Here is a 23,887-nt window from a genome sequence, read left to right as displayed (position 1 = left end):
GAACTGACTGATGTTCTTCTATTCCTGTGTTGCAGTATTCTTGGTGTGGGATTTCCTGCCTTCAGGCGATTCGTACGTCGGTTCATATACAAAAGCTTCAACTTGGCTGTTGCAGCTGCATGGGACGTCACATGTAGGGCCATAAACCAGGGACCTTAAATATGACATCTGCACGCACAATCCTCAGCACTTTTCAGCCGCAGATGACTTTGCATTGTACGATCGCTCTTCAGATGTCGCTTGACTCGTACGTCAGTCTGCTGTCTGTGTGTTGCTTTCAGATAAGTTCCACGTTGGAGTTTTAATTTTTTATTGCTACTGCCTTTTTTGTTTAGCTCATGTCATCCAGGAAGGGCAAGTGTAGGTGTGGAAGGCAAATTCCACATAACAACACTCACAATCTTTGTCTTTTTTGTCTAGACCCAAATCATGACCACCGTTCCTGTGCTATTTGTCAGGTCTTTGTCCTAAAGACCTTGCAAAGCCATATTTTGGCTTTGAGCCTCTACTTAGAGAACCAGCATTTGAAATGTCTAGCTGAAGACATTATGAAGGGTTCTGTAGGTCCTTTGGCCAAGCAGACTTGGAAGAGCAGTCAGTAAGCATATGCCTGAATCCTCTTCCACTGTGCCTCTTTCCAAAGATGTATCCCTTGACGTTCGTGAAGACCCAGTGGTATGTTCGGAGTTTGGGTCTGGTTCTTTGGCGGGTACCACTTTGGAGGCCGTTAAAGAATCTGACCTAGGTATGTCCTCCGAGGACATGCCTTGGTCATACGGACAAGGGGAACCACTGCTTGCTGTATTGAAGGGTCCAGAGACATACCTCAGACTCTAGTTAGGGAGAAGGTGCTGGTGTCGGTTGTTGAAGACAGGCCTAAATCAGATCCTTCTACTTTCCATCGAAGAGAGGTGCATGTTAAGAAAAAACAGAAAACAAAGCATCTTCCGGACCCTAAATTGCCTCAGTCTGACTTGGATACCTTTTCAAAGGGATTGATTAAGGCTTTAATGGTTCTTAAGCCTTCTGCTGTTGTTTCTGTTCCTGCTTTTACTACTTCTCCTGTTAGGATGGTTAGGGAACAGGAGATGTACTTCTATTCCAGTGTTGCAGTATTCATTTGGTGTGAGATTTTCCACCTCAGGCGATCTGACGTCGGCTCCTATACAAAAGCTTTTGCCTGGCTGCTGTAGGTGCATGGGATGTCATATGTAGGGCCATAAACCAGGGACCATAAATATGACGTCTGCTTGCACAGACCTCAGAACTTTTCAGCTGCAGACTTCGTCACTTTGTTCATTCAGCTCCTACTAAGGATTACTTCGGAAAGATGGGGGGGGGGCTTTGTTTTCTTTTATCATTGCTTGTGCTTGGTTTGCTGTAGTTCTTGGCCGATGTCAACTAAAAAAGGCAAATGTAATTGCGACCGGCAGATACCGCACAGATTCTCATGATAAGTGTGTATTTTGTCTGGGTAGAGAACATGGCAATATGTCGTGTTCCATTTGCAAGTCCTTTGTGCCCTAGACACAGTCATTTGGCTGCATTAAATTTATATTTTGAGAACCAGCATCTGAAATGCCTAGTCCTTAGGATGAACCCTGAATCGGTTGACCAGCCCGAACTGCCCAGGAAGAAGGCCAAAGTTTCCAAGCCTATTTCTACTGCCACTCTGCTATAGAACGTCCTGCTGGCTTCTGATATAGGGGCCCGAGGAACTCCCCATTTCTCCGTCAGCTTCAACGGTTCCCACTGAGGAAGCCGTTTTTGCAGCTACGGAATGCACATTCGCAGAGACAGTTCAGCCGTTGGCACCAACCGACATCTAGGGGGAACCTCTTGTTGGACGACCGACCAAGTCCTCTCCCACTGCAAGCCAGGCTTCAATCCCTAGGCCGTCCCTGAAGCCTACAACTTCCAAAAAATGACAGAAGACAAAACACATCACTCCTCCTTCTGAAGCACAGCCAAATTGGCAGTCTTTCACAACATCTCTGATGCAGGCCTTCTTGGCCGTTAGGCCCACAGGCCCTGCTCCTTCTACCATCCCTGTGCTCAGCCCTCACCCAGCCACTGCCTCTTCTCCCCAACATCAAACTACTCGAGGGAGAAGAACAGCAACATCAGTATGATTCCTCCTCAGAAATAAACTTTCAAAGGATTTGGCCACTTTTGAAAAACAGACCAAAGAAAGAAAAATTCAAAAATTCAGTAGGGACATTTCTGATTACCAAAGGGGTTGTCCATTTGAAACCTCTAGATCCGTTAGATTTAGACACCGGTAGGGGGACAGCAAACAGTAGGCCCAGAAAGAGACCTAGATCGATTCTTAAGACCAATGATAGGTATTTCATCAGCACATCAGGGGAAGAATCTTCGTATACGGACGATAGTAGTAGTTATCGGGAATCGCCTAGCCATAAGAAATCTAATGCAGCACACCCTTTAGACATGGAAAGAGGTGGCAGGGAGGCCGCAAACACAAGCATGGGTACAAGAGCAAACTCTGTGGAAGGGTTAATACAGACACTTCTGAAATAACTGATAACATCTATCAAAATGTGTTGAATTTATCAGATGTAACACTTACAAACGAACAGGAAAATTACTTAATAAAGGTCTTGGTTTTATACCCGTTTTTTTTTTTCTCTGATGAATACAATATAGTCAATGTTGTGTTATCTTTTTGTTGTAACCTTAATCTCAAATTATTTTTTACAGACAAAACCTCTCAAAGATCTGAGGAATTCGGATTTCATAAATCTGAATTCCAACCACCTATGAATAAACATGTCTCCATATTCCTTCAATCGGTACTCGGAGATCTACATTTCCCACATAGGGAATCCTGTATTATGGGCCAAAACATATCTCCATCTGAAAAGGTTGCTATGGACCAATTAAGGAACAATCATAATATTGCTATTTTACCAGCTGATAAAGGAGGTGCAGTAGTGGTTATGAATATGGGGTATTATTTGAATGAAGGCAGGGGACAACTAGCCAATACTCTTGTGTTACATGTATATGCCTATTGATCCCACTCCAATATTTAAGAAGGAAATCGACACTTTTCTAAACCAAGCAGAGGAGGAAGGTATTATTACTAAGAACACTGTGAAATATCTAACTGTTATGGATCCTCGAAAACAATTACTCTATTTACTTCCTAAGATTCATAAATCCCTTTCAAAACCCCCGGGAAGACCAATTGTGTGAGGCATTGGTTCCCTAACTGAACCTCTATCAGCTTTTCATACACAATACTTGAAACCCCTACTTACTTCTGTCAGAGCCAGATTAACGGGACACAACACACTTTCTTCAAATTATACAGGATAAACAATTGGAGCAAGGCTGGCTAATGTGTACACTGAACATGAAATCCTTGTACACAAGCATACCACATTGGGTGGGACTTCAGGCTCTACAGCATTGGCTGGAACATTCGGCCTTGTATCCACCTGGATTTAATACATTATTGGTAAGTATGGCAGAACACGTATTTAACAAAAATGTTTTCTATTTCCAGGGAGAGTGTTATTGGCAACTACAGGGTACTGCTATGGGAGCATCCTTTGCTCCCATATATGCAGATCTATTCATGGCCTTCTTTGAAGAATGCATGATCTATGATCCTCTACATAACCTGTACATGGTGGAGATTGACATTTGGATGATTGTTGGATGGTGTGGCGGGCAGATCAGGCATACCTACAGGAATTTGTGGAATATCTGAATGGAAACATATGGGGCATTGAGTTTACTGTAACATCAAATCATGACACTATTGATTTTCTGGATGTTGCAGTATATAGGAATGAAGATCATACTTTGAATACTAGGTCCTATCGTAAATATCCACAGTACAACACTCTGCTCCATGCCTGAAGTATGCATCCACGCCACACCATCCGGAGTATACCGAAATCCCAATTCATGCGTATTAACCGTATTAGCTCATCAGAACAAGATCTTGAACACGCCAGATTAGATCTTTACAACAGATTTATGGATAGGGGATATAGAGAATCAGATGTACTCATAGCAAGTGAATGGTCAAACACTCAAGACAGAAACATATTATTACAATACAAGAAACGAGCAACTACATTGGAAGAACCCACTCTTAGGTTTGTGACTACATATGGACGGAATCACAATGTTATAAGAAACATTATGGACACCCATTGGAATATACTTTTGGCAAATGAGGAACTCAGGAAACTTTTAGGTCCCAAATGCATGTTTTCTTTTAGGCGTGGAAAAACACTGGGTGGTCTATTTTCTCATTACAAACATAAGGAGAGTGGGGGTGCAATATATCAGCAAATTATGATGACTGGAGACAAACTTTTGGGCACCTTCCCGTGTGGACATTGTGGTTCATGTTCAAATGTAAGTAAACTTAAAGAATTTACCAGTGCCAACACCAACAGAGTGTATAATTTAAGGGTGTTTGGTAACTGTAGTAGTAGTTGGATTGTTTACTTAGCCACCTGCCAATACTCAGCTTTTTATGTGGGCCAGACCTCTCGCTCACTTAGAATTAGAATGACTGAACACAAAAGTGACATCCGTAATAAAAAAGAAACTAATACTTTATACAGACTTACCATGAAACATACTAATGTTTATGATCATAGATAGAATCACAGGGGACAGGAGGAACCAACAGGGTTGGCACACTATTTTAAATCATAAGGAGAAATATTGGATCATTAACCTTGGGGCATTATTCCCCCAGGTCTCAATGATCATTTGTAAAAAGCCTGGAGATGACATATTTATGTGGTGAATCCACCAGCTATTAGTAGCTGTGGGTTCATCATCTTCTGAAGCCTAAATATGCTCATAATCAACTTGAACGTAAGTGTATATCTATTATTTGTGGAACATGCTTTCTGATTAATTATTGTACATACCAGGTACTCCATTGGGTATGCAGGAATTTTACATTATATGTAAAACTGGAGTATTGGATAAGACATATGTCCTCTCAGATTTCATGTTTATATATGGTATGTCTTACATATACATAGACATATATACACATTAACAAATTCTTTATACTTTATTCATAATATATATTTGTTTTCTTATATATTACAATACCTAATATATTCTATATATTGTATGAAGCTTATGGGATATGCCCCCCAGGTAGGGTCGCACTTGGCAGTTATGATTCATTTTATGTTATCGTTTATATAAAATTGCATATTTATGTTATTTATATAATTCCTTTTTGTTTCATTCATTTATTATATTATATATTGTCTCATGTTTTCATGCTAATTTTGTTTATTAATGTCTATATATTCAACAATGTAGTTAAGCAAAACTTTTATGTTTATAATATTACATTGCACTTTAAACGTTATGCCGGGCTATACCATGTTTTCTATTGGCTGAGGATGAGTATAAATAATGACTGTTCTCATTGGAGGTAAAATTTACCCACTGATGAAGGCTGGATAGCTGAAACCGGTTTGGAGATATTTATAATATGTATACTTAATAAATACAATATTTGACTTTCATTCCAGACATCAGTATCTTTGTATTGCAATTGCTGGCCATTGGTGTTTTGGTTGTTAATGTTTGGGCCGAGCATATCATACTTGCAAAGCATAGAGTTTCTCCTCAGAAGAAGAATCAGTCTCTTATGTGTCTCAAATTGCTTCCCCTGTTGACTATTCCCCATATGAAGACTCCATTGAAGGGGATGCCCACCTGAAGATTTAACTTTTGGGGAGACTATAAAATGAAGGAGTACTTCACATGGGACACTACCCTGATGCTCTTCATGTTTCACTGTTGCAATCATTACATTTGGGTAATCTGCTGGCAGGTTGCCCTCAGTCGGCCTGAATATCAAAGGCTTGGGTCCTGCGTCAGTTGCTGTCTCCTCTTCCATGACGTCAGGTCCTCAGGGGTATAAAACATACAGCCGATGCCATTTTATTCAGTCTTTCTTGCCGCGCAGTGCCCGAAGCAGTAGTAGTTCGCAAGTGCCGGTTGGCCGACACCTGAAATTTTTGCATCCGAGTTTCAGAACCGAAGTCTTCAATTAAAGCTAAGTACCCCATTGGAGAAACTTTTTCTTGCTCCTTACCGATGCCAGTAAAAGTTAATAATTGCATTACATGTGGGGAGCAAATACCTCATAAGGATTTTCATTTGTACTGTATTCCTTGCCTCGAGGCAGATCATAACGTGCCTTACTGTCGGTTTTGTGCTAGATTTAACCAACGCACTATTAAGCGTCAGTATAGTTTTGCTTCACAATATTTTGGATCCAGATTTAATTACCCGGACATGTCATCGGATAGCAATCCGACTACCGGAGTTCACAAAAAACGCAAAGAAAAAGACGGAGACAGACTGTCGAGGTCCAAACCCGATGACACAGCTTCTCCTAAGCCAGTCGCCAGTTCGCCGGTACTCAGTAAGGCGCTTTCGCAGCCCCAGATACTCGCTACTTTTGAGTCGCAGGCCTCTACCGAGACCCATGCGGAGTCCGGTATGCCGCGAGATTCTCAGAGTATTGTACCCGTGGATGTCTCTCCCTCGGATGGGTCCGGAGCCGCTGAGCAGGCATCGGCATCTGAGAGTGTCTTCAGGCCTCAACATTTCTATATAAAACCGACGCCAGCTTCAAAAACAAAAACAACTTCTAAGACTAAAAAACTGACGCATGAGCTATGTGCTCAGGCCCCTGTGCCTAAAAAACAGATGATTAAATAGGCTGAAGACTTAATTACCTTGATCAGGGGTTCCCAACCCCCCGCTAAGAGGCCTTGGCAAGGCACTGATTATGAATCTACAGATCAGGTTTCCATTTCTTCTGATTCCTCTTCTAATCAGGAATTTTCTATACCACCCTATGAGGATTCAGATGCAGAGGAATTCATCCCATCTGCATCTCCTCCTGAGGATTATTCTTTTGGAGAAACCCTGCATACTTTAACACTTTCAATGAATCAAAAAAGAGACTAAGGGATTTCCTTTTTCTTCCTCAGCATAGACCTTTGGCTATACCTCCTGTATTAGACATTGTTGATGATGTGTTTTCAGAGTCAAGCATGGCTCCTGATTCCCTACCTCCGGCTTCTAGAAAGCCAGGCAGATATTACAGGGTTCCTGACTCCCACAAATATTTATTCAAAAATCCTGCTGCTGATCCTGAAACTGTCTCACAGGGACCCAAAGGTGCAAAGGCTTCTACAGCCAAAAATCCTACTCCCTCTGATAGAGATTCCAGGGCATTGGATAGATGGGGAAAGAAGGTTTATACGTCTGCAACCTTGGCAATTAGGGCCTTAAACTGCCAGTTTCATATGCTTAGATATCAATAGCATCTTATGGGCTTATTGAAACAGAAAATGATGTTGATTTCTGATTGTGTGGAGAATAAAGAATTACAGGAATTATTGCATGTAGCAGAACAGGTTGGAAAGCATACTTTGCAATGTGGTTTTGATTCCTTGGAGGCCTCTTGCAGGATCTGTGATTAGAAGGCATGCCTGGCTCAAGTAGCAAAATCTGCCTGATCATGTTAAAGCTAAATTGTTGGATGCACCTTTACAGCATGATACTCTGTTTGGTAATAAGGCGGAAGAGGTTTTAAAGAAAATGGAAGACAAAGCTAAATCTATGCAAACTATAAAAGATTTCTTACAAGTACAGCCACCCAGATTCAGTAGGCACTGGCCCACTAAAAATTGGTCCTTTCCTGCATCCAACAGAGCCTCACAAGGCAAATCCAGGCGCTCAGAAGGCTCTGGATACCAATCACAGGGTTCTTACAGGTCAAAGCAATGGGTGCCTCCACCTCCAAATCTGGAAGAAACAAAGCACAACCCTACAGTAAGCAGTCTCAATGACTTCCCTCTTCCATCACCAAGTACTTATCTTTTGGCAGCCCACTTGGGAGGAAAATTAGCACTTCATGCTCAAAATTGGCAGTTAATTACCCAGGACAAATGGGTATTAAACATAGTATCCTAGGGGTACACATTTCATTTCCATACTTTGCCAGTTCCAAACGGTTGGCCAGATCTGCCACAAAATCAATGGGCAGGGGCTCAGAAACAAGTTACGTCCCTCATGGATATGGGGGCTACTCAACCAGTACCAGAACAGGAAAAAGGACAAGGTTTTTATTCAAGACTGTTCCTAGTACCCAGAAAAGACAATGCCTGACGTCCAATACTGGACTTATCGATTTTGAACACCAACTTCTTGGACATTCCAAAATTCAAAATGCTGACTTTACAACAGCTACTGCCCATGCTGTGCAAGAACGCTTGGTTAATGACTCTAGACTTAAAAGAGGCATACCTGCATATCCCAATAAGGGAATCGTGCAGAAGATACCTCCGCTTCAAGGCAGGTTTTATGCATTACCAATTCTCTGCACTGCCCTTTGGCTTATCTACTGCGGCCAGGGTCTTTACAAAGTGCCTGGCACCAGTAATTGCATTTTGCGGACAAAGAAGCATGCAAATCTGTCCTTACTTGGACGATTGTCTCATTCAAGCAGAAAACAAGGACATTCTTCTTCAGTATCTGGCATTTGTAAAAAGGCTTCAAACATGCCTAGGGTACTCAGTAAACGAAAATAAATCACAACTGGTACCCTCTCAAAAAATTACATTCCTGGGTGCAAGCTTGAATACAACTGCCCAGATGGCTTACCTTATGCCAGACAAACAAAGGCAACTGAATATATACTTCAAACAGATGGCAACAAAAACCCAGTTCTCTGCAAGACAAATTCTGCAGGGTTTGGGGTTCATGGCATCCTGCATTCTACTAATTCCATATGCAAGACTGCATATGAGGAAACTTCAGTGGTATCTAAATCAACATGGTCACAGTCTGGAAACAATGATTCCTCTCATTCCCTGCCTACAACAGGAGTTTCTTTGGTGGGCAGAGACGCATCACCAAAACAAGGGACTGTCTTTTACCCTACCCCCTGCCACCCAAACCCTAACTACAGACGCATCAGACTATGCCTGGGGGGCCCACCTGGCAGGGAGATGCATTCAGGGCATGTGTAACCCAAAACAAATGCATCTGCATATCAACCAGAAAGAGATGTTAGCTGTTCAGAATGCCCTGACAGCCTTCAAGGACTTACTTCATCCAGGACAACTACTGATACAGATAGATAACACCACGGTTATGTGGTACATAAACAAGCAGGGGTTTACACTTTCCTACCCCCTTTGTAGACTAACCATGGAATTGTGGGACAGAGCCTTGACTTACCAAGTACATCTTCAGGCACAATTCCTGCCAGGAAAACAAAATACTCTGGCAGACGACCTAAGCAGAAATCTTATGGACCCTCACGAGTGGAAACTAGATCTACAAGTCTTCAACATGGTAACACAGAAATGGGGGAGCCCAGACATAGATCTATTTGCCTCTCCCCACATTTATCAACTGGGCAAATTCTGCACAAGGACTTATCACAGACAAGCATGGAAAGTAGATGCCCTATCCTTCAGCTGGAAAAACCTATCAGTCTACGCCTTTCCTCCTCTGCCTCTTCTCCCCAAGGTCTTACTAAAGGTCAGACAGGAAAAAACAAAAATGATCCTAATCGCCTTGGACTGGCCTCGCCAGCACTGGTACCCAATTCTAAGGAATATGTCTCAACTCCCTCCTTGGTACTTGCCTCAAATACCTCATCTACTGTCTCAGCAGAGCAGTCGAATTCTGCACACTCAGCTCCAAACTCTGAACCTGGCAGCATGGCTGATCATGTAATTATTCAGACAACACCTCTAAGTAAATCTGTGATGGATGTCATTTTGGAAGCCAGAAGGCCTAGTACTAGAAAATCTTATGCTGATAAATGGAAGAGATTCTGTGCTTGGAACCAAGCACAAGGAATGGACACAGCAAAACCAAATATTCCCCAGATTTTACAATACTTGATTGAGATGCTTGACAAGGGCCTATCTTTTTCTTCAATAAAAATCCATGCCTCTGCCATCTCGGCTCATTGCAACACGGAGCCTCCAATTTTTTCTCATCCTCTGCTAAAACAGTATCTTAGAGGGGCCAAAAATTTAAGGCCTCCCAGAAGATCACCAATCCCTGCATGGGACCTCAGTTTTGTGCTGGAAAAACTCACCCTTCCTCCTTTTGAACCAGCAGCTACTGCGGATATAAAGTTTTTATCTTGGAAAACAGCTTTCCTTTTGACAATCACTTCAGCAAGAAGGGTTTCAGAACTACAGGCCCTCATGGCTGTGGAGCCTTTTATTGCATTTCACCCGGACAGGGTGTCCCTCAGGACCAGTCCTTCCTTTATGCCTAAGGTGGTATCCAGTGTGGCTCTTAACCAAACTATTCACCTGCCAACTTTTTACCCAAAGCTGTAGAACAAGGGGGAGCAGATTCTGCATTCATTGGACGTACACAGACAACTAAGATTCTACTTAAACAGGACCAAATCTCTAAGAAAGTCTGAGCAACTACTGGTGGCATTTGCTGCAGATCAGAGGGGAAGGCTATATCAAAGCAGACTATTTCTAAGTGGATAAGCCACTGCATTTGTTTCTGCCACTTGCATCGTGGTAAACCGGTGCCCAAGGGGATCAGGTCACATTCCACCAGGGCTGCCTCTACCTCAGCAGCCTTTCTCAGAGCAGTTCCAACCAAAGACATTCTAGAAGCTGCTACTTGGAGCTCTGTTCATACTTTTACAAAGCATTATCATTTGCCCCTCTTCTCTAAGTCCAGGGCAGGCTTTGCCACTGCAGTCCTGCAGGGCCTTATAGCCACTCCTAATGCTGTTTAGTTCCATCCTCCCATCCATAGCTTTGGGATTCTACCCAAATGTAGTGACTGCAACAGTGAAACACAAAGAACATAGTACAGTTGTGTACACTTGCCATAAATGTAGATGTTCGAGTGTATTCATTGTTGCAGTCCGGGTTACCCACCTGCCATCCCCCTATTTTTTCCAGAACTTCTCTTTCTTTCAATATATTCTAAAGCCTTTGTGGTGTATTTGCTTTTAGATAAAGGTAAAGTTTATGTTGCTATAAGTACCTTTACATATATATTGCTGTTTATTTATATTTGTATATACTTTTGCTCCCCATTTGGGGGGCACCTGACATCTGGGGCAATAAAAACTGGATAAAATGGCGTTGGCTGCATGATGTCATGGAAGAGGAGACAGCAACCGACGCAGGGCCCAAGACTTTGATATTCAGGCCGACTGAGGGCAACCTGCCAGCAGATTACCCAAATTTAATGACTGCAACAGTGAATACACTCGAACATCTACATTTATGGTAAGTGTACACAACTGTACTATGTCTGACACCCAGAAGTGATATTTTGCAACTGGAGTCTCCCTCTCCTTCAGCAATACTGTCTGTGCTCCCAGCCTTCCTGGATGCATTCAACTCTGTCTGTAAGAACCCAGACTCTCAGCCCCCAGCCCCTAAAAGACCAGACAGGTTTTATAAGGTGCCTGATGACCAAAAATTCCTGGTAAAACACCACTGGCAGATCCCGCTGTCATTGCTGTGGCTCCTGACAGAAAATCTAGACAGGTACCCGTCTGCCTTTCTCCTACCCACAGGTAAGGACAGTAAAACCATGGATAGACTGGGCAAAAAAAGTGTATACTTCCTCCACCTTGGCTTTCAGAGCCATTAATTGCTAAAGACACATGGTAAAATATGGTCTGTACCTAGTGTCCCAAGCCTCTACCCTGCTAGCCTCCACACCTGACTGTCCTACAAAATCTGACATTGCATCAAATCTCCCCGTAGCCAGCCAAGTAGCCAGACACTCCATCAGGTGTAGTTATGATGTAGCAGAAGCCTCTGCCAGGTCTGCAGATGTCCTTCAAGGATGCATCTGCAGTCCTAACATATGGGTTGTCCTGCCTCAGGCAGCCCTTCGGTCGGCCGGATTCCAAAGTCTGGGTCTGGCCTCGGCTGATGTCGCACTTCACCCGACATCATAGCTGCTGTGAATTGGGTATAAAGGCATCAGCCGATGCCATTTTCCTCAGTCTTTCTTGCCGCGCGGTGCCCGAAGCAGAAGCTGTTCGCAAGTGCCGGTCGGTCAGATCCAGAGATTTCTACTACCGAAGACTTCTAAAAAGCTAAGTACCCCGTTGGGGACTCTTTCTTGCCTCAGCCGATGTCAGAAAAAGTAAATAATTGTTTAACTTGTGGGAAACAAATACCTCATAAGGATTTCCACTCTTACTGCCTTCCTTGCTTAGGCCCAGACCACGACGTATCAGCTTGTCTAGCCTGTGCTTCCTTCAACCGACGGACACTTAGACGTCGGTCGGAGTTTGCGGAGGAGTTTTTTGGTCCCGCTTTTGCTTACAAAATGCCATCGGAGACTCCGACTCCACAATCAGCTAAAAAGCGTAAGGAAAAGGACAGACACTCACGGTCCGCGGTTTCGGCCGAAACCACGGTTAAGCCAACCGCGAGTGTCTCGGTTTCGGCTGAAACCGAGTCCTCGGTTCTTCCTTCGGCCGAAAACATTCCTCCGACAGCCGAGGCCTCGCACAGTATGGCTGAATCTGCTACTGAAATTTCTCCTGCTGTAGCAGGCACCCAGGATTTATCAGATACTATTCCTTTAGACATATCTACTCCTGCACGTGGAGCTGCTAGGCCCCCTGCATCTATGTCCATCAAGGCTTTTTCTAGGGCTAAAGCAGCTAAATCTTCTAAGGCCTTGCCTGCTAAAACCCCACACAGGCCTACCTCTAGTTCCCAAATGCTCAGCCTGGCTGAGGATCTCATTTCTTTGATCAGGGGATCCCAACCTCCCCCAGACAGGGCCTCTCAGCCCCCTCCAGAAAAAAGGCCTAGAGCAGAGCCCCCCGATCCAGTTTCCACTGACTACTACTCGGATGAGTCAGAAAACTCAAATCCTCCAGAAGGCCCTTATTCTCCATATGAGGATTCTGATGCAGAAGACTCCATTCCTTCTGCCTCTCCTCCTGAGGAATTTTCTTTTGGGGAAACCTTACATGCTATGAGAGAGCAATTTCAATGGCAGGGCCAGGATTTTTCAGATTCAAGGAAAAGGCTAAGGACCTTTTTACATTTACCACAGCATAGGCCTTTAGCCATTCCTCCAGTACTAACAGTTGTGGATGATGCATTTAATGATGCCTGTACTGCTCCTGACTCTCTTCCCCCGGCCCCTGCTAAACCCGACAGATATTACAGGGTCCCGGACACACACTTTCACTTGTATAAGGCTCCTATTGCAGATCCTGAAACCATTTCACAGGGCCCCAAAGCTGTAGCAGCTGCCTCTGCCAAAAACCCTCCCCTCTGAAAGAGAATCTAGAGCATTAGAGAGATGGGGTAAAAAAGTTTATACTTCTGCTACTCTTTCGGCTAGGGCCTTAAACTGTCAATTCCACATGATTCAGTATCAGGAATTTTTGTTAGACCAGCTAAATAAAAAACTGTCCTCTCCTGAACCTATAGACCGTAAGTCCCTTCAGGATTTGGTACATAACGCTCAGCAGGTCAGTAATCATTCTTTAAAATGCGGCTATGATGCACTGGAGGCTTCCTTTAGATCAGCTATGACTGGAACAGTGATCAGAAGGCATGCATGGTTAAAAGAGCAATCCTTACCAGATCATGTAAAGTCAAAGCTCCTAGATGCTCCCATGGAGAAACAAAGTTTGTTTGGCTCCCCTGCACAGCAAGTGCTAAAGAAGGTTGAGGAAAAAGCAAAATCTGTCCAAACAGTCAAGGATTTCTTACAGGTCCAACCTCCGCGGTTTAGTAGAAATTGGCCTTCGAAGACTTGGGCCTTTCCAGACACCTCCAGAACACAGAGAGGCAGAAATAGGCGCCCAAGAGGCAGGGGCCAATCCAGAGGTGCCTACAGGGGACGTCAGTGGCAGCCTAACAACCAGAGAAGTATTGCCACAGATCCAGCTACTACCACTTCCACAGGACAGACACAATGACTTGGCTCTGATACCGCCTACCAGGGAACAACTGGAAGCACCCTTAGGCGGAAAGCTAGCCTTATTTTCCGTAAACTGGCATTACATTACAGGAGACAAATGGATTTTACAAACAATAGACAAAGGCTACAGGTTTCACTTCCACACTCTACCAAAAAAGAGAGGAATGCCAAACCTTCCACCAAACCAAAAAACAAACGCTCTAGGACAAATCAACCACTTACTAAGGATGCGAGCTATAGAAAAGGTACCACCTATGGAACAAGGACAAGGGTTTTACTCCAGACTTTTCCTAGTACCAAGAAAAGGAAACCAATGGAGGCCTATTCTCGACCTGTCCGCTCTGAACACATATCTCATTGTTCCAAAAATCAAAATGCTGACCCTCCAGCAACTTCTTCCCATGCTGGGCAAGGAGTCTTGGCTGGTGACTCTAGATCTCAAGGAGGCATACCTGCACGTCCCTATACGACCAGATTGCAGGAGATACCTCAGATTTCTTGCAGGATAAGAGCATTATCAATTCTCAGCATTGCCCTTTGGCTTGTCTACTGCGCCCAGAGTATTCATGAAATGCCTGGCATCAGTAATTGCTCATTGCAGGCTCCAGGGAATTCAGATTTACCCATACCTGGACGACTGCCTGATACAAGCGGACAACAAGACCAAATTAACACAAGATTTGGAAAAGGTTATACAACTACTGCAAGCCCTGGGATACACAGTCAACATGAAAAAGTCAAGGCTGGTACCATCCCAAAGGATAACATTCTTGGGTGCAGAACTGGACACTTCAAATCAGATGGCATTTCTCACAGCAGAAAAGCAAAAGCAACTACCACTCTATTTCATGGCATTAACAACACAGAACCAGCTTACAGCAAGGAAAGTCCTGCAAGCTCTGGGTTGCATGGCATCCTGCATAATATTGATTCCACATGCCAGGCTGCATATGAGGAAGTTGCAATGGTACCTAAGGAATATATGGTCTCAACACAAGCACAGCTTAGAAGCCCAGATTCCAATAATCCCATGCCTGAAGCAAGAATTCCTGTGGTGGGCTCAGGCCTGTCAGTTGAACAAAGGACTGCCTTTCCACAAACCTCACCCAAGCCAGACTATCACCACGGACGCCTCGGACCTAGGCTGGGGGGCACACATGGTGGACAAGTGTATACAAGGCCTATGGACACAAGACCAGCTGAACCTACACATAAATCAAAAAGAGATGCTGGCAGTGAAACAGGCAATTCAGACATTCAGACCGTTTCTTCAACAGGGTCATTTGCTGATAAGGACGGACAACACCACAGTCATGTGGTATATCAACAAACAAGGAGGCACTCACTCATATCCTCTATGCCGGATGGCAATGGACCTGTGGAATGTAGCCCTGAACCTCAACATTCAGCTCCAGGCCATATTTGTGCCAGGAAAAGAAAATATACTAGCAGACACCTTAAGCAGAACTATCACGGATGCCCACGAATGGATGTTGCATCCAGACATCTTCAAATCCATTACAAAGAAATGGGGACTACCAGAAATAGACCTGTTCGCATCCCCACACAACCACCAATTGAGGAAATTCTGCACAAGGGCATACCACCCACTTGCTTGGAAGGTGGACTCCCTCTCCTTCAGTTGGGAAAACCTGACAGCATATGCATTCCCACCTCTTCCTTTGATGCACAAAGTGCTACTGAAGATCAAAGAAGATCGCCCAAGGATCATCCTGATAGCTCCAGACTGGCCGAGGCAACATTGGTACCCGCTACTGAGGAGTATGTCTCGGACACACGCATGGCCTCTACCTCTAGTTCCTTTACTGCTAACACAGAACAACTTCAAGATCCTACATCCAAACTTGAAAACACTGCAGCTAGCTGCTTGGAATATTACATAAAACAAAATAACCCAGATTTATCCCAGAGGGTTAAAGACATTATACTGGAGGCTCGCAGACCCCTCCACAAGGAAGACTTATTCAGCCAAATGGAAAAGATACCTCATTTGGAGTGCAGCAAAAGGAGAAAATGTATCATTAGCAAACATAGCTAACATCCTGGAATATTTAGCAGAACTTTTCCACAATGGCCTGTCTTACTCCTCCATTAAGATTCATGCATCAGCAATTTCAGCAGAATACAACGTGGATCCTCCAGTCTTCTCTCATCTTCTACTCAGGCAGTTTCTGAGAGGAATTAAAAATGTAAAGCCTCCAAGGAAGCCACCTTTACCTACATGGGACCTTAACTTTGTGCTGGAAAAGTTAACACTTCCCCCTTTCGAGGCAGCAGCATCAGCAGAATTACAGTTCGTATCTTGGAAAACTGCTTTCCTGCTTGCAATCACTTCAGCAAGAAGGGTTTCTGAATTACAGGCATTAATGGCAGTACAGCCCTTCCTTATCTTCCATCAGGATAGAGTGTCCTTGAGAACTAACCCTACTTTTATGCCAAAGGTGGTCTCCAGGGTATCATTGAACCAAGCAATCCACCTACCAACATTCTTCCCCAACCCACAGAACAGGGGGGAAAGACTACTACATACCTTGGATGTGCACAGACAATTGCGCTACTATCTGGACAGGACCAAGAACAATAGAAAAACTGACCAGCTTCTGGTAGCATATGCAACAGGAATGGAAGGAAAAGCAATTTCAAAACAGACAATCTCAAAATGGATAGGAAATTGCATTAGATTTTGTTACTCTTTTCATGGAAAGACAACTCCAGAGAACATCAGACCTCACTCCACAAGAGCTGCAGCCACTACTACAGCTTTCTTACGAGGAGTGGCTACCAAAGACATTTTAGAGGCTGCTACATGGAGCTCCGTGCATACATTTGCCAAGCATTATAATCTACCTTTATACTCCAGATCCCGAGCAGGTTTTGCAACTGCTGTTTTGCAAGGGATCTTAACTACACCATAATCATCTTAGTGCCTCCTCCCCCAGTTTGGCTATGGTATTCTACCCATATGTTAGGACTGCAGATGCATCCTTGAAGGACATAGTACAGTTTTGTACCTACCATAAATGTAGATGTCCGAGAGGTATGCATCTGCAGTCAGGATTACCCACCCTCCTTCCCCTCTGTGGTACTCCTAGGGTATTTGACCATCTTGTAGCTAGCTGGGGGAATCTATTATGGTGTATTTGTTTGTATATATGTATATACATGTTTATTTTTGTTTGCTCTCTACTGTTTGGAATCATTTGCATTTATCCAAATTTAGCCTTCCTAGAGGGCACTTGGCATCTGGGGCAAGAAACACTGAGGAAAATGGCGTCGGCTGATGCCTTTATACCCAATTCATCAGCCGAGGCCAGACCCAGACTTTGGAATCCGGCCGACGGAAGGGCTGCATATGTTAGGACTGCAGATGCATACCTCTCGGACATCTACATTTATGGTAGGTACAAAACTGTACTTTTCTGCATCTGCCCTACGCAGATATTCCTGGCTTACGCCTACAACGTCTTCCAGAGGATTTCAAATCCAAAATTATGGATGCTGCACTGGACCACAGTCTGCTTCTTGCCAAAAAAATCAGCTGAGCTCTTCAAAAACTTGCAAGAGAAAAGCAAAGAGCTGCAAGGTATCAAACATTTGCTGGTGCCCCCCTTCCCTAGGTACTGCAGGAATTATCCTGCAAAAACGTACTTTGCCAGGAGGATGCCTTCCACATCTCATCCCTCCTCCTCTAGACCAAGAAGAGGATCTAGGAGACGGCCTTACTTCAAACCATCTAACAACCTTCCCCCCTCCAAACAACCCTTTTCCGACAGAGGGGTCCCCTCTTTGGAGTGACTGCCTTGCCCACCTTCCCTTGTCTGCCCGCCTACCCCACTGCCTCCCCTTCTGGAAAACCATCACCTCAGACCAATGGGTCCTTTCCATCATTCAGAGAGGATACTTCCTATCTTTGAAGGAAATACCAGTTCCAAAAAACATTCCCTTCCCACCAAAAAAAAAAACAGCTCCACCTATTCCCACATAATTTGCAGGAGCTACTCTCCCTAGGAACTATAGAACCAGTCCCTGTGGGCCAGGAAGGAAAAGGATTCTATTCTCGTCTATTCCTAATCCCAAAAAAGGATGGTCCTTGGAGACCCTTACTAGACCTATCCTTCCTAAATCAGTTCCTAAAAGTTCCATCCTTCAGGATGCTCTCTCTGCAAACCTTCTTGTCCCTGATACCACCCCAAGCATGTGTGGTCACTCTGGGCTTGAAGCTCATTTCCACATTCCTATCATGCCCTCCCACAGAAAATTCCTGAGATTTACTGGCATTTCCTCACATTTTCAATTTACAGCCTTGTCCTTTGGCTTATCTACTGCTCCACAAGTGTTCACAAAATACTTGGCTCCTGCCATTGCATTTTGCTGAACCAAGGGCATAAAAATATACCCTTATCTGGATGACATTGTCCTTCTAACGAAATTAGAAACCATGCTCATAAGTCACCTAAAATTCACCATGACCATACTGCACAAGTTCATCCTAAACCTTCCAAAATCTTCTCTGCACCCACAGCAGGACAAAGTTTTCCTGGGATGCAGGATCAGATCAGGTTTGATGAGATCCTACCTCCCACAGGACAAAGTGCAGTCTCTCTCAATTCACTTCCAAGACCTTCTGGGGGTATCCCACCTTTCTGCAAGGCAGTTCTTACAAGTTCTGGGACTCATTGCAGCCACGATCCTCATGCTCCCTCTAGCCAGGTTGCACATGAGAAAATTTCAGTGATACTTAAATAATGTATAGTCTCAGCACCAACACTCACTAGACAAACAAATCCCCCTTCTGCCCTGTCTAAAGTCATAATTCGGGTGATGGATCCAACAAATCCTCCGCAACCAAGGCATTCCCCTGCAACATCCTCCCCCTACGCAATCCATGCACACAGATGCATCGTATCTAGTGGAAGGGGGGGGGGGCAACTCTAAAGGGTTACAAGGTTCAAGAATCTTGAACCCTTGCCCTTCAAAAACAACACATCAACGTCAGGGAGATGACTGCAGTCTTGCTAGCCCTTCAGGCCCTTCTTCCCTTTCTTCAACCACACCTTCTTCACATTCTTACAGACAACACCACAGTCATGTGGTACCTGAACAAACAGGGAGGGCAAAAGCCTACCTCTTATGCAGGATAACCCTACAGATTTGAGAGCTAGCCACCCAATACAATCTCTTTTTGCAGGCCTCTTACATCCCCTTTCAGGAAAACAAACAAGCAGACTTGCTTAGCAGAACATCCTCTCGCCTTCGCGAATGGATGCTAAACAAGGAAACCTTTGTAGACATAGTCCACCGATGGGGCACACCTCAAGTGGATCTGTTTGCCTCCCCCCAGAACAGACAAAGCAAATTCTGCAGCAGGGATCACACTCCATCAGCCTAGAGAGTGAATGCCTTCAGCTTTCCTTGAAAGAGGATGTTCCTTTATGCTTACCCCCCCTTTCCACTAAAGCAAAAGACCCTTCTTAAAATCAAGAGGGACCAACCGAAAAGCTTGCTGGTGACTCCCCTACTGGCCAAGGCAACACTGGATGTTTTTCGTGTTTCACTGTTGCAGTCATCACATTTGGGTTATCACTGCGAAAGTAGCCCTCAGTCAGCCCGAATACCAGAGGCTTAGTATTTCTGCATCAGTTGCTGTCACTTCAGGACTAACGTCAGGTCGTCAGTAGTATAAAGTAAGGCAGCCGACACCATTACATCATTCTTTCTTGCAGAGGGGCCCAAAGCAGAAGCAGTTTGCACGAGTGGCAGTCGGCCGCTACCTGAGTTTTCGTTTTCCAAATTGAAGTTGAAGTCTTCTAAAGCTAAATACCCCATTTGGGATCCTTTTTTCTTGCTCTAACTGATGTCAGCAAAAGTTAATTGTCTCGCCAGTGGAAAGCAAATACCACTCTGAGACTTTCATTCTTACTGCATCACTTGCTTAGGCCCAGACCATGACGTCCCCCGCTGTTGCTTTTGTGCTTTGTTTAACGCCAGAACTATACGTCGTTGGGCCCTTATTGTAGCTATATATTTTCACGCTCAGTCCTCTATTTCTGATATGGCTTCAGTAAGCCATCCGACAGCAGATCTTCTGAAAAACAACATATACATAAAGACTGCACAGGTCCAAACCAACCTTCAGACGATGCTTCCCTTAAGCTAGTCAATTCTCCGGTCCTCAGAGAGGTGCTTTCGCAGCCCCTGATGCCCTCTTCTGTGGATTCGCAGGCCACTACTGAGACCCTTTCGGTGTCTGGTATGCTGCAAAACTCTTCGACTAAGGATCCTGTGGTTGTCCACTCTTGAGCCAAGTTATACCGCAAGATGGACTTACTGTCTCAGCAAAAGGGATCTCTTATTCACCCTCAGCTGCAAATGCTCAGTCTAACACTTTGGGTGATCAGCTTTTTATCCCTTACAAACAGCTGTACTCTGAGGATGTGCTCTCAATCCTGAGGGAGGCCAGGAAACCAACTACTAGAAAGACATACCTATCGAAATGGGAAAGATTCTCAAAATGGTGTCTTTTTAAGGACAGGGACCCAATGCCGGCAGACCCCTCCCTAGTCCTTAGCTATGTTTGTGATCTCATTAAGGATGGGCAAACTTAGTCCTCGGTGAAAGTCCACCTTCCAGCCGTTTCAGCCTGTTTACCCTTACAGCCTCCCCTGCTTTTCGGGCTGGACGTTTCCGGAGAGGGGTCCTTCATATCAGACCACCAAGAAAACCCATTTCTCCTCCCTGGGACCACAACTTCGTATTAGAAAAACTCACCTTACCTCCTTTTGAGCCAGCTAGATGTTCATCGTGTTTCACTGTTGCAGTCATTATACTTGGGTTATCCTGCTGGCAGGCTACCCGCAGTCGGCCTGAATTCCAAAGTTCTGGTCCGGCGTCGGTTGCTGTTGCCTCTTCCCTGACGTCAGTGCGCCAGGGGTATATAAGATGCAGCCGACGCCATTTTCTTCAGTCTTTCTTGCCGCGCGGTGCCAGAAGCAAAAGCAGTTCGCAAGTGCCAGTCGGCCAACTCCTGAGATTTTCGAATGTGAATTTCAGATCCCAGTCATCAATAAAGCTAAGTTCCCCGTTGGGGAACCTTTTTTCTTGCTCCAGACCGATGTCAGAAAAAGTTAACGATTGTATTTCTTGTGGGAAGCAGATACCTCATAAGGATTTTCATTCTTAATATATTCCTTGCCTAGGCCCTGACCACGACGTTGCTAGCTGTCGGTTTTGTGCTAGATTTAACCAACGCACTATTAAGCATTGGTGCGATTTTGCATTTCATTACTTTGACCGAAAGTTTAACTATGTAATGCCGTCGGAACAGCCGACGACTGGAGTTCATAAAAAGCGCAAGGAAAAAGAAAAGGACAGGCATCTGAGGTCCAAAACCGACGACGAAGCCTCGTCTAGACCAGTCGCCGGTTCTCAGTGAGGTGCTTTCGCAGCCCCTGACACCTGCTACCTCAGAGCCACAGGCCGCCTCCGACTCCGACGTGGAGACAACTAGGCCTCTGGATACTCAAGGTATTGGGCCTTCTGAAACTAATCCCTCAAATGGGTCCGGAGCCGCTGAGCAGGCATCGGCTTCTGAGGATGTTTTCAGACCTACACAGCTTTATATCAAGCCAACTTCAGCATCCAAGACAAAGACTAAAACAGCTTTAAAGACAAGGAAACAAATACAGCATTCTCCAGGACAGACTTCCATGCTTAAGAAACAGATGCTCAAAATGGCCGAAGACCTAATTACTTTGATCAGGGGTTCCCATCCCCCTCCTGATAAGACACTGAATATGATTCCTCTGATCAAGTTCCATTTCCTCCTACTCCTCTTCAGAACAGGGATACTCTCTTCCTCCCTATGAGGATTCTGATGCTGAAGAATCTATTCGTTCAGCTTCTCCTCCTGAGGATTATTCCTTTGGGGAAACCCCTGCATACCATGAGGGAACATTTCCACTGGGAGAGCCAGGATTACTCAGAATCTAAGAAAAGGCTCAGAGACTTTCTTCTACTACTTCAGCACAGGCCTCTTGCTGTTCCACCTGTTCTAGACATTGTAGATGATGTATTTTCAGAGTCCGGACTGTCTCCTGACTCTACCTCCTGCACCTGTTAAGCCAGACAGATATTACAGGGTTCCAGATTCTCATAAATTTCTATATAAAAACCCTGCTGCTGACCCAGAAACTATTATCTCAGGGTCCCAAAGGGGTCAAAGCCTCTAATGCAAAAAACCTTGTCCCCTCAGATATGGATTCAAGGGCACTGGACAGATGAGGGGAAAAAAGTTTACACTTCTGCTACCTTGGCTGTAAGGGCTTTAAATTGTCAGTTTCATATACTTAAATATCATCAATACTTAATGTCACTGCTAAAACACAAAATGTTGACAAATTCTGAATGTTCTGAGAACAAGGAAATGCAGGATTTATTGCATGCAGCTGAACAAGTGGGAAAGCATACTTTGCAATGTGGTTTTGATTCACTGGAGGCCTCTTGCAGGGCCACTGTTACAGGTTCTGTCATTAGAAGGCATGCTTGGTTAAAGGAACAGACTCTGCCTGATCATGTTAAAGCAAAATTATTTGATGCTCCATTTCAGCATGATTGTTTGGTGTTAAGGCAGAAGAGGTGTTGAAGAAAATGGAGGATAAAGCTAAATCTATGCAGACAGTAAAGGATTTCTTACAGGTACAGCCACCCAGATTTAGCAGGAACTGGCCTGCTATGAATTGGTCCTTTCCAGTGTCAGACAGGCCACAAAGAGGCAGATACAGATGCCCTAGAGGCAGACAACAGCCCCAGGGCTCATACAGGCCCAAACAATGGGGTTCTTCTACTTCCAAAAGTGGAGAAGACAAATCACAGCCATATAGGAAACAGTCCCAATGACTTCCCTCTGCCAATGCCAAGCACTTATCTTTTATCAGCACCCTTAGGGAGAAAGCTAGCACTTTTTTCACAAAATTGGCACATGATCACCCAGGACAAATGGGTCTTAAATATAGTCTCTCAGGGCTACTGGTTCTACTTTCACACCCTTCCAAAGGCAAAAGGTATGCCAGACCTACAACACAATCAATGGGCAGAGGCACAAAAACAAGTTTCATTTCTCATGGACATGAGGGCTATTCAGCAAGTACCACAACAAGAGCAGGGACAAGGATTTTACTCAAGACTTTTCTTAGTACCAAGAAAGGACAAAGCCTGGAGACCAGTTCTGGACCTGTCTATTCTAAATACTTTTCTGGACGTTCCAAAATTCAAAATGTTGACTGCAGCAGCTTCTGCCCATGCTGGGCAAGAAGGCTTGGCTTGTAACTTTGGACCTCAAAGAGGCATACCTACATGTCCCAATCAGACAATCTTGCAGAAGATACCACATATTCATAGCTGGCTCAATGCACTACCAATTCTCTGCACTGCCCTTTGGCTTATCTACTGTGCCCAGGGTCTTCACAAAATGCTTGGCACCAGTAATTGCATTTTGCAGACAAAGAGGAATTCAAATATATCCCTACTTGGACGACTGCCTTATTCAAACAGAGACCAAAGACATTCTACTAAAGCATCTGGCGTTTGTAAAAAGATTACTAATTTGCCTAGGGCACACAGTAAACGAAAATAAATCAAAACTAGTACCCTCTCAAGAGATAATATTCCTGGGTGCAAGCCTAAATACAACTGCCCAGATGGCTTATCTCACGCCAGACAAACAAAGGCAACTGACTTCTTACTTCGAAAGCATGGCAACAAAGACCCAGTTATCTGCAAGAAAAATTCTGCAGGCTCTGGGCTACATGGCATCCTGCATTCTGCTAATTCAATATGCAAGACTGCATATGAGGAAGCTACA

At 44.4% G+C, this 23,887-nt stretch overlaps 1 protein-coding gene across 1 annotated transcript in view; it reads left to right on the top strand.

Moving 5' to 3' along the window:
- The window catches only part of LOC122797817 (msx2-interacting protein-like), a 1,498,925-nt gene that overhangs the window by 965,479 nt on the left and 509,559 nt on the right, over positions 1-23,887 (top strand). The window lies entirely within an intron of this gene.

This window comes from Protopterus annectens, chromosome 3.part1 (assembly GCF_019279795.1).
Source record: "Protopterus annectens isolate FY-2018-M chromosome 3.part1, PAN1.0, whole genome shotgun sequence".
Classification (NCBI taxonomy): domain Eukaryota; kingdom Metazoa; phylum Chordata; order Ceratodontiformes; family Protopteridae; genus Protopterus; species Protopterus annectens.
Note: the sequence above shows the minus strand (reverse complement) of the source record. Positions and strands in the feature narration are given on the sequence as shown.